Source organism: Mya arenaria, chromosome 8, assembly GCF_026914265.1.
Source record: "Mya arenaria isolate MELC-2E11 chromosome 8, ASM2691426v1".
NCBI lineage: Eukaryota > Metazoa > Mollusca > Bivalvia > Myida > Myidae > Mya > Mya arenaria.
In genome coordinates this window covers 24,161,968-24,173,813 of record NC_069129.1, presented here as the reverse complement: position 1 = coordinate 24,173,813, position 11,846 = coordinate 24,161,968, and the positions used below count along the sequence as shown (strand labels likewise).

Here is an 11,846-nt window from a genome sequence, read left to right as displayed (position 1 = left end):
CATATACAGTGAATGAACATAATTAACAAAAAAACAGGGATTTCTCATAATATGACAGTTTTTTTTACCAAGTTTGGTAAAGATTATTGAGCCATACAATGTTTTTATCTGGACTGCATCGTCTTTTATTCTGGGCAGCATAATATGAAAATCCAGGCCATGTATACATCTGGGTTTTATCTGTAATGGACCACATTTTCCCAAATGTATGTAGGCAAATGAGTTACATGGAAATAAAAACTATCTATACATAATAATAAGTGATTTGTATACATGTGTTTACCTTGGTATTATATACCCATAGATATATTATATGACATAATATTGGGTTAATACAAAAAAAAATGAAATAATATATAATTAGGTTAATGATAAATCAAGCAAATTTAAACTAACACAAACAATTATATGTATATATTTACATTATTTCACAGTAAAATATAATAGAAATTTTTAAACATTGGCATAATGCTTAAATCAGGTATCTATTTCAAGGCAGTTGTCATTAAATCATAAAATTTAAAGCTGCACTCTCACAGATATACCATTTTTACAACTTTTTAAAAAAAAAATTGTCTTGGAAAGAGCAAATTTTTGCATACTAGTAAATATCTGCAAACCAATGATATATGATTGCTGCCAAAAAATCAGATCGTAGATTTCCATATTTCCGTTCGAAAATTAATGTTTTATGGCTTAAACCGTTACTAATGGTTTAAGAAAAATGCATAAAACATTACTTTTTAAACTTAAATATAAAAATCTGCTATCTAATTTTTTGTCAGCTGTCTTAAATAACTGGTTTCCATGGATTTTCGCAAAAATTGCCTCATTCCAAGACAAAAAAATTGTCAAAACTTTCAATCTGTGAGAGTGCACCTTTAAGGTCAAAACAACTAGAAAATGGAACTTTAAACAATAAACTTAAAAACCATGACTTATGGTACAAGTATTTCCACATCGGAGCGGCTGGTTCTTACACACTGACAGTGACACACAATACACTCCACTCCTCTCCATTAACCCTTTATATATATATATTACAGTCGAAACTCGTTGGCTCGATATCTCATGGCTCGATATCCTCGTTGGCTTGAACCAGATTAAAAGAACCGATTTTGTTTAACTCTTTGTTCATATAAAATTTGATCGGATGGCTCGATATATTGAGGGTCGATATTTCTCCACGCTCGAAGTCATTTTCGCGGTTCCAAGTAAGAATTTCACAATTTTGTTTGCTTGGGTCGATGTCATTTTCGCGGGTTCAGGTAAGAACCTCACACCTTGATTTGTTTTGTTGGCTTCATTTAGCACACGGCGCTAATCGATAAAAATTAATTCAATTTATTATAATTATTATCAAATTTGAATGACTTAACAGTTTGAATAAACATGCCATCACTTTATTTCAGTTCTTTCCCTAATTGTTATACATGTATAAATTTCAATGCATCCTGATATAACTAATAAGCTATGTTTTTGTTACCCACTGTTTAAAATTACTTGATTGTTGTTTTCGCATAATTTTTATTATTAATAAAGTATCGAATAAGTGATGTTACGAACTTTACGACGTGAAACTATGTCCAATTAATACTCTTCTCTTGCGGAGATAGCATAGTCAATAACAAACGAGGTAAACAAGACTTTTTGTAACGAATAATAAAAAAATAACATTCTGTAAGCAATGCCGCTTGGCTCGATATTCTCGAGGCTCGAAGTATTTTGGCTGGTCCCTAGAATATCGAGCCATCGAGTTTCGACTGTAGTTTAAAGCTGACGGAGGCACTCCTGCCATGTACCGCTGCCACCATTTAAGTAAACCTGGGAGGAGAAGTGCCCCAGTGTGGAGCTTGAACCAACAACAACTGCTGGAACACTATCATGGAGCTGTAACCAACTGAGCTAACTGAACGGCTGGTTCTCATCGACACGATCTACATCTACAATAACTTTACAATGTACATGAATACATAAATAACTAAAGTATGAATGCAATGTATTCATGTACATTGTAAAGTTGATGTCTACTGTTCTACTTTAAAAGACACATGCATGTACCCCAAAATTAGTTTTGACAGGCATGACTCACTAATGCCAGTTGTGAGCTTGTTCCTAGTTTCGATCAAGATATTTCTGTCTGAAAATGACATTGAATACACTCTAAAGCCTAAAAGGCTGTAAAATATGCATTCAACATCTTGATAAGCAACTATCTTAAATAAATTAAAATATTAGGATACAGAATGATGTGAAAGAGACTTTAAAAATATCGCTGCATTGTTGGATGTTGGTGCTGTCATCTGATGATCTGTCAGCGGCAATGATTGAGGCAAGCATCAAGTATATTTAAATAAACATTGCACTTTAACAGATTAAATGTTTTGACAACTGTTTTATTTTTTGTCTTTATACAAGCCAATTAATGCATAAGTGCAAGAAAAACAGTGACACAAGACTGCTTCAAAAAACATTGGATTGCATATATATTTAAGTTAAAGCTTCACTCTCACAGATATACCATTTTTACAACTTTTTTATTTTTTGTCTTGGAAAGAGCAAATTTTTGTATAAATATGTGCAAACCAATGATATAGGATTGCTTACGAAAAACCAGATCATAGATTTTCATATTTCCGTTTGAAAATTAATGTTTTATGGCTAAAACCGTTAATAAACGTTTTAGAAAAATGAACAAAACATCAATTTTTGAACTGGTATATATAAAAATCTGCGATCTATATTTGTCAGCAGTCTTATATAACTGGTTTCCATGGATTTTCGCCAAAATTAGTACATTCCAAGACAAAACATAAAAAAGTTGCCAAAATGTTCAATCTGTGAGAGTGCAGCTTTAAGAAAATGATGTTTTATGCATTTTTCTTCCAACTGTTAGTAGCACTTTTAGCCATAAAACAATTTTTTAACGGAATATCTGCGATCTGATCTTTTGTCAGCAGGCTTATATCACTTATTTGCATATATTTACACAGAAACTGGCTCATTCAAACTCCAAGACAAAAATAAAAAATAACAAAGTTGTCAAAATACATGTATATGTGAGAGTGCAGCTTTACCTTTTGTCTACCTTTTGTCGTCTAGGGAACTTCTTTAGCCCTAAAAGGCTAGTAAATCCCTTTAAACTGCTTCGTCTGTAAGTTCTCCGCCTTCGGTATGACTTAATATACTTCAGAAGTATCAAACCGTTTGTTTTTCCAAAGTTTATCAAGACCTGCCTTGAAGGCATTCACAGATGTGATGTTCACTAATTCATGTGGCAAATAATTCCAAGTTGAAACTATACGATTGCTGAAAGAATTTTGACGTAATGATTTCCTTGCTTTAGGTTTAAATAATTTCAAATTGTGTCCTCTGGTACCACTATTGTCAGCAAAGGTGAAAAATGTTGTCATACTAATGTCATCAATATTGTGTACTATTCTAAACACTTGAATCATGTCGAATCTTTTCATTCTAAAGTCTAAAGATGGGAGGTTTAATTTTCGTAGGCGATCGTTGTAAGTCAATCCCCTCAAATCCGGAATTAATCGAGTTGCTCTTCTCTGAGCGTTTTCAATCATCTGTTTACATTTCTTTGTTATTGGGAAATATATCAGGTTTCCATAATCCAGATGCGATCTGACCAGTGATTTGTATAAGGTCAGGAATAGAGTATTGTCAATATGAGTAAACTTTCTTCTTATTAATCCAATAATCATGTTGGCTTTGTTCAAAGTATTGCTGATGTGCTTTTCAAAACTCTAACTTTCAGTAAACAGTACTCCTAAATCCTTCTCTGAGTCTTCCCTTTTAAGCTGTTGTATATTTCCATCTCTGTCAGTCATATGGTAGTCGGTGTCAACTCTTTTGCGACCAAAAGAAACTACTTTACACTTCTGCACATTAAATTTTAAAAGCCAGTCCTTACTCCATTGACAGGAGTACTTCGTTATATCAATAAAATATACTCGTTAAACTGTCAATTGTTTACGTATCTACATAAATTCAATTACCTTTTGAACTAGAAAGTGTTATATTTTCAAAGAAAATAGCCATTTACCTCTGTTCAGTGTCGGTCAAATTCGATGTTTTGAATCACTCTAGCGCGTGCTAGATACTAAATGACGCAATGTTTTGGACTGGTCTTCATTTTCTTCGATACAGGCACATTCGAGCGTAAATATTAAGCGAGAAAGTCTAGTGGAACGATGCAGGGTTCATTGGGTTTGTTTACAAATATTCAAGCATCCGGTTAAGAAGACGACAAATAAGAATGGTATTAAGTTGGTAGAATGGAACTCCTTCCTGATTCCTGCACATGTAAGTTGTAAGTATTGACTATATCGGGATACCATACATGACACTCAAGTGTTATTTTATATTTTCTTAGTTATCATGCAAATGAAAAAAATCACTATCATTTAAAAGTTATTCAGGGATAGTTGCAAATGGTTTGTTTACATTAATTAGTTTTATGAATTTAATTGAATACACAAATTTTTATTAGAGCTTTGCACCAAATTAAATTCAGTTCATTTTACGGGAGTAACCCACACTAGCGGATCCAGAAAGGGGGTGGGACCCCCCCCCCCAAAAAAAAAAAAAAAAAAAAAAAAAAAATATATATATATTCTGTAAAGAATCTCAGGACAATTATTCAAAAAATCTTTTGATCTTTGATATCATAATGGTAAAAAAAATTACCAAAATGCAAAATGTAAAAAAAAATATATCAAGTCAGAGAATGGGTTGGAACCGGTGTCGCCAAAATTGCAGTCCAGTGTTGTATCCACTGTGCTATGAAGGCTTATCCTAAACAGTTGGAATATTTAATCTTTATACCTAACTTGTAATATATTGGCGATTTTTTTTTATTGTAAATTATGTGGTACTTCAGTTAGTAAGTTTTAATGCATTGTACACATAGATACCAAGTTTATGTCAGTTTTCGTCAATTTTCTTTTTTTCCGCTATTTCATTAAACAGATTACAGCCCCTTTTAAACAAGTCTTTGGGAGGAACTGTTGGGGATTGTTATTAAAGCTGCATTTTCACAGATTTACCATTCTGACAACTTTTTTTTTCATCATGGAATGAATCATGCAATGTTAGTGCATAAATTATGTCCGCGAACCATGATTTAAAACTGCTGAAAAAATATCAGATAGCTGTTTTTCATATGTACGTTCATAATTGTTGTTCTGTGACTTAAATTTGAACACTTTCAGAAAAATGAAATAATAAGCAAATTTCTCAATACATGACTTCTGTTTTATTGTTAGCAATTAAAGGCATTGATTCTCTGAGATAATTATAATGTTAAAACAGTCAATCTGTGAGAGTGCAGCTTTAAGATTCATTTTTCCTAAGATCAGCCAAGTTAGTATTATAGCTAATTTTAGCTTAAAAGTAGGTGAATTTTATATTTATTTCAGACCAGATACTCTTGAGGGACCAATTTAAGGGCAAACAGACAAACGTTTTGATGCAAAGAAAGCATTAGATTTGAAAGGTAGATTTTTAACACATATTTACATGTACTCAATGTTATTTACTAGTATAACATAATGTATTCAAGTATAAGATATTTCAAGTATTTGGTCAGGTTGTTAGGTTTAATTGAAACTGTTAAGCAAATAAATGAAAGTCCATGCAATTTTGCATGCACATGTTTGTTGCATGCAGATTTTACTCAGATGGCATAGGGTACAGTTACTCTTGTAACTTGCTTAAAATAAATGCAAATAATTCTGCATGTGTCTGAAGTCATGTTTTATTTTTCTCTACAAATTGTTTTAAAAAATGCAATTGTTTGATTTCCTTTCTTATGTGTTATGCATTGCAGTTCCCATGGAGAAGAAAAATGGAGAGATTCTAAAAGTATGAAGATGATTTCCTTTCTTATGTGTTATGCATTGCAGTTCCCATGGAGAAGAAAAATGGAGAGATTCTAAAAGTATGAAGATACTCCTGTGTATAATGAGGAAATCTTGTCAGTGAATGGTAAGTTCTCTTTGGATTAATTCTATGTATAACAATATAAATATGAGGTAAGCCAAGAAATGAGAATTAACATAATTATTCTGTTCAAACATACATTGACATATTAAATATAAAGACATATGTATGATTTGTCTCTGCTATTATACTCCTACCACTTGATGGTTAGGGTTCATTTGGACAAGTCTTCTTTTATCCATAATTCCAAATGCTTCTGAGATTTCTAACACATATTAAATATGTTGAGGAGAAGTGCTGTGCAAAAAACTTTTTTGTTTATGGTATTTTTGAGTTATTGGTCTTTGATTATTTTTCTTTCACTTTTCTATGTTTTTGAGGTATTAACTTCAAACTTCATGCACATATTGGACGTGATAAGAAAAATAGCTGTGTATGAATCATTAAATTGTGTATGGTAGTCAAAGAATTGTAAACCTTTGATTATTATCTTTATATTTTTTTATTTTTTTTCTTCTCTTCATAACTTTTTTTCATTTTTTACTTTAATTTAACAAAACACTATTCTGTTTTTGGTATATTAAGGATTATTTTCTTATGCTTATTTTGTGCTTGGCAGTTTTAAAATTATTGCCTAATTGGTTACTGTATGCTTAAAAGCAAACATCACTCTCAGTGAAACCTCTTATTACAATAGGTGATAGCTGTAGTTATTCATGGAAACAAGTGTTTGACAGTATGAGTCATTTTTTAGTAGCAATATATTATGTACATTTAAGGTATAAGTTCTCTTTTGCTAATTGTTCAGTTGTTTTTCAGTTGTTGCAATTGTGGACCAGGCCAGAGTTGTACTAAACCAACTAAGACACAATGAGATACAGGAATGACACAATGAGAAACAGGAAACAGGAAAGTGATGACTGATCGCCACCTGTTACAAATTCATCTAGGTACAGTTTTTATTCCAGATTTGATACAACTGTAAACTGTTTTATGCATGCTATGATTATGTTCATCATGTTTGTTTAAGACCGTGATGATGAGGACTAATCTATTGATTATCCCTTGCCAAAAGGCAAAGTGGATACAGTAATTGTGTAATTGTGCACGTGTGTGTGCGTGTGCACGGAATGTAATCTTGAGCATAAATCCCCCAGGTATTAACTTCAAACTTCATATACAGATAGATCCCTATTGAGAAGAAGTGCAGTGTTAAGGGACCATAACTCTGTTTACAGTTCTTTTTGTAATAACCCTTTGTTATATTTCATACTGAGTTTTTGTCTGCAGCAGAACTTGAAAAGTCTTTGAGGTGTTGATCTCAAACTTCAAATATGTACATATAGATCTCATTTAGCAGAAGTGCAGTGCACAGAAACCATAACTCAAGATTTTTTTTGTAGTAGTTGCCCTTTGTTAGTTTTCAATGTTATCCTTTGTTGTAATGCACAGTTGTGATCATGCTCAAATATGCTCATTCACATTAAAATTAATTGTCCAGGTTCAAATCCTGTAATAGAAACAATTATTTTCTTTCTGTGTTTAGCAAAGTTTATATGAACTCTATCAATGTAAAATAAACTAAGATTTGTGTGTTTTTATCGTTTCTTATTTATTTGTATATTTTTTGTTACATATTTTTATGTGCATATATATAAAATCTATATCACAAAAAGTGTGGCTAATTTTTAATATTAAGATATAATATGTATAAGAACTATCATATTTCAAAATCAACCATAGAGCTTTTGCAAGATAGATAATAACTTAATGTATCTGATGAACAATAATGTGATTTTGGGATGCCAGCAATAACTTTTCAAGGTGAAAATATGTTCTTGTCATTGATTTTACATATAAGTAATCAGTATGCAAAGCCCTTTCAAATGATACTTATATGGGGTAACTATCAAATTTTAACATTGAAGCCAATGGCACAAATGAATGAAAAGCTCCTTAATAGTTCAATATTTGAAGCCAACAATGGAACTGTGTTTATGTATTGCTTAATGTTCCTTTTTCTTTCAGAAAACTCCCCACATCCAACAAGAGACAGTCTGACTTCAAAATCTTCATTGAAGGCAACTTAATGGACAAGACATCCGTCACATAAAGATTCACTAAAATTGGAATGATATACCAATTTTAACTTTTAACAGACAAATACATTATAGATTTGAAAATAGATTACCCTTAAATAAGTTGGATGATTAACATTTACCTCAACACAGTACAAAGTGCTCATGTTGAACTATTGTGATTGATCATAGTCTGTCCTTCATTTTTATTAACAGTTTCATACAGTGTTAACACTTTAGTATGGGGACTCATTTTTAGCTCAACTTTTCGAAGAATATGGAGAGCTATACTACTCACCCAAGCGTTGGCGTCGGCGTCACCCCTTGGTTAAGGGTTTGCGTGCAAGCACACATAGGTTAATATCTCAGCAACTACTTGAGGTATTGCATTGAGACTTTATACAATGGTACTCAACCATCCAACCTACTTAATTAACCAAGTTTGATAACTCTTCTTTGCATTTAATGCCAATAATAGGCCTTTAATATTTGACTTAGAAATTCTGGTTAAGGTTTTGCATGCAAGCACACATAGGTTAATATCTCAGCAACTACTTGAGGTATTGCATTGAGACTTGATACAATGGTACTCAACCATCCAACCTACTTATTTAAACAAGTAAGATAACTCTAGTTTGCATTTAATGTAAATAATAGGCCTTTATTATTTGACTTAGAAATTCTGGTTAAGGTTTTGCATGCAAGCACACATAGGTTAATATCTCAGCAACTGCTTGAGGTATTGCATTGAGACTTGATACAATGGTACTCAACCATCCAACCTACTTAATTTTCCAAGTTATATAACTATAGTTTGCATTTAATGCAAATACTTGCGTTTATTATTTCACTCAGAAATTCTGGTTAAGGTTTTGCATGTAAGCACACATAGGTTAATATATCAGCAACTACTGGATGAATTGCATTGAGACTTTATACAACCACCCAACCTAATTGAATAATCAAGTTAGATAAAAATTCTGGTTAAAATTTTGCATGTAACCACATTTATGTTAATATCTCCGCACATCATGTATTGCATTGAAATCTAATCTAACAGTGATCCATGCATGTTTCGCCAAAACTTTTCAATCCTTACACTGAAAAGCAGCGGAATAGTCGAGAGCGCTGTCTCTGTGACAGCTCTTGTCTCTTTGGTCTTTATTCATACTGGCCAGAATATGTTTACCGAAAAAATCTTAGTAGAGATTGATAACTGTTCAGGTTGGACAAAAAGCATGTAGGTTGTTTGTTCTAATAATATAAACTGTAAATGCTTCAGAAACTATATATATAATTTTCATGATATTTGTCAGTATTTATTCTCGTCAACATTTAAATAATATTAGGTGAAACTTGTTTATTGGTCAAAATGGGTTTGATTAGAGTGGCCTCAAGTTCCACTTTATATGAATGAAATTTGGTCAAGTTTTAGAAAAAAACTATGTTCTAGTTTTATAGGCCATATTCTCTTCCCAAGCTTTCCTTAAAGAATGAATGTAGGTAATATGAAACAGGAGTCACTAAGTCAAGTATTAAAAACCTTAAAAATTGCTATTCATAGAGGTATTGTTTCCTCATCATAAATCACAACTTAGCCAGCAAGACTTTTCAACAAATAAGGCATAACATGTAAAAAGTTTATAATTAGGCACATATTTTAGTGAATAAAATCTTGTGAACATATTATTGAAACAAATAATGTGTCTGGTTCTGAGGTGAGCAATAAAGCACATTGCTTAGTAACAATTGAGCTAGCTCATTATTAAAAGTTTGTTTTAAACTTGAATTAAATGAATGCAAATCATATATTATTATTTTTAATCTATATTTTTTTTTAGTTACCTTGTTCTGTTGTTAATTTCCACACTGACTTGGTCAATTATGGCTAATTGTCTAATTATATTTTAACTTCTAACCTAAATGTTTAATTGTACTTTTGAGTGTTCTGTTAACTATATTGCACATTACCCTATATGACAGTATAAATTCAATAAAACCATGGTTATTAAGTTCCATACATATTGGAGCACATGGTAAGCCTCTAGAAATGTCACTTCTTAAACCTAGATTCTTGATCTGTTCGCCACATTGTTTTGTTAATTTTTTGTTTATAAAAACAAATGATTGTTTAATGTCAAGGAAACCTTTTTAAAGTTAAAATGTAGATGTACATAGATAACTGTCAACTATTATTTACCATTTAATAACTGTCTAAAGGCAAAATTTCCATTCATTTTTATATTTGATTTGGGTCCCTAGGGTCATGGTCACTGTAACTAAAAATAGAAAAATGCTTGGTACTGAATAACTTCAGTTTTAATACATTTAAAACTGAATCTCACAATAAAGGCTGAAGTTCTTGTTGCATTGCAGCATTTCTAGTTAACTTTTTAATTTGACTCTTTTTATTTCTTTCGACAGGCACATATTACATCATTATTGTATTCATTTTGAAGACAAAGCCTCATTTCATTGAGCGTGCTGTCCAAAGACAGCTCTTGTTGACATAATTATAAGACACCTTATGTTATGGTTTATATGAACAATAGCTGTTTCTGTGTATGTTTTAGAAGAAACTTCCATTTCTTATCATATTGATTGACATAGATATACATACATGTACGGGATTATTGACATCAGATTCTTAGGATTAAATTTACTAATGTTCTGTTCATGTTCAAAATAGATACAGTTATGGTAAAAGCATAGTCTTGTTTGTTTATAACATAGAAAACCATGTCTTTTGGTTGTCCTGGTCTCCTGTCCTGTTATGTGAATTGGGTTTTATGGACATCTTCGATATTGTAGGTCCAATTCTAGTGTCTAGCTGGAAAAGTATTTAGCCTAGGGAGACCTTAGTTTGGGTTATCATGTTGGATATGTCTAAATGTTGGCATGTCGGGAAATGACAATTTTAGGCTATGACAATTTAAAAATGTAGATGTTGCTGGGCAAGGCTCCACACCCAAGTGACTGTCGCATTATATTCTTGAAAAAATGCCTTGGGCTTTTGGTTTGTTATGAATTTTGCGAGTCTGGCAAATATCTGCATTATAAAATTCATCGACATACAGGTGACAGAGAAAAAGGTCAATTTTCAATGATTTCAAAAGATTTATTAACTAAAAGGGGATCATCATAAATGAATACAGAGAACAAGGTTAATTGATTTGACAGAGGATTGATGCAGAGCTTCAAAAATTAAGGAGACAATTTCAGAAAAATGCACATAAATGATTTTTGTTTATTTGTGTTGTTTGATAACTGCTGTGTGTCGATTTTTATTTAATTTCATTTTACCCCCCAAATCACACTTCACACAATACATGGTTTCTACACTTTAGGTTTGTTATACTGTATTATAGTATCTATTGAATACAGTAAAATTTCTGGTCATTGTATTGCAAAATTTGTGCTAATAATTTGCAATTTCAGAAATTCTCATTTTTATTTAATTTTTCAAACATTTTCCCCAAAATTCACATTTCACAAAATTACATAGTTTCTTTACTTTTGATATATTAAACTGTAATATTTATGAAATACAGTAATTCTGGTCATTCTATTGCAATATTTGAAAAAGTTATTGGCAAATTCCAGAAATTCTTATTTCCATTTAATTTTTCATACATTTTACCCCGAAAATCATATTTTAAAAAAAAACTGTGTTTCTATATAATATATAATAATGTTAAATGATATATATTAGCAGCAGTAGTTTTGGTGTTTTTATTGCAAAATAAGGCAGAGTTATTGGCAAAATTCATAAATTGTCATTTTCATTTAATATTTCCAACATTTTACCCC

The 11,846-nt window shown here is 31.4% G+C and overlaps 1 long non-coding RNA gene across 1 annotated transcript; it reads left to right on the top strand.

Annotated features, from left to right (window-relative positions):
• The first annotated feature begins 5,843 nt into the window (after window positions 1-5,843).
• On the top strand, window positions 5,844-8,469 carry LOC128244619 (uncharacterized). Its single transcript, XR_008262959.1, has 3 exons — window positions 5,844-6,003; window positions 6,778-6,908; window positions 7,987-8,469. It is a non-coding gene; the product is annotated as an uncharacterized LOC128244619 (long non-coding RNA).
• The last annotated feature ends 3,377 nt before the right edge of the window (window positions 8,470-11,846 follow it).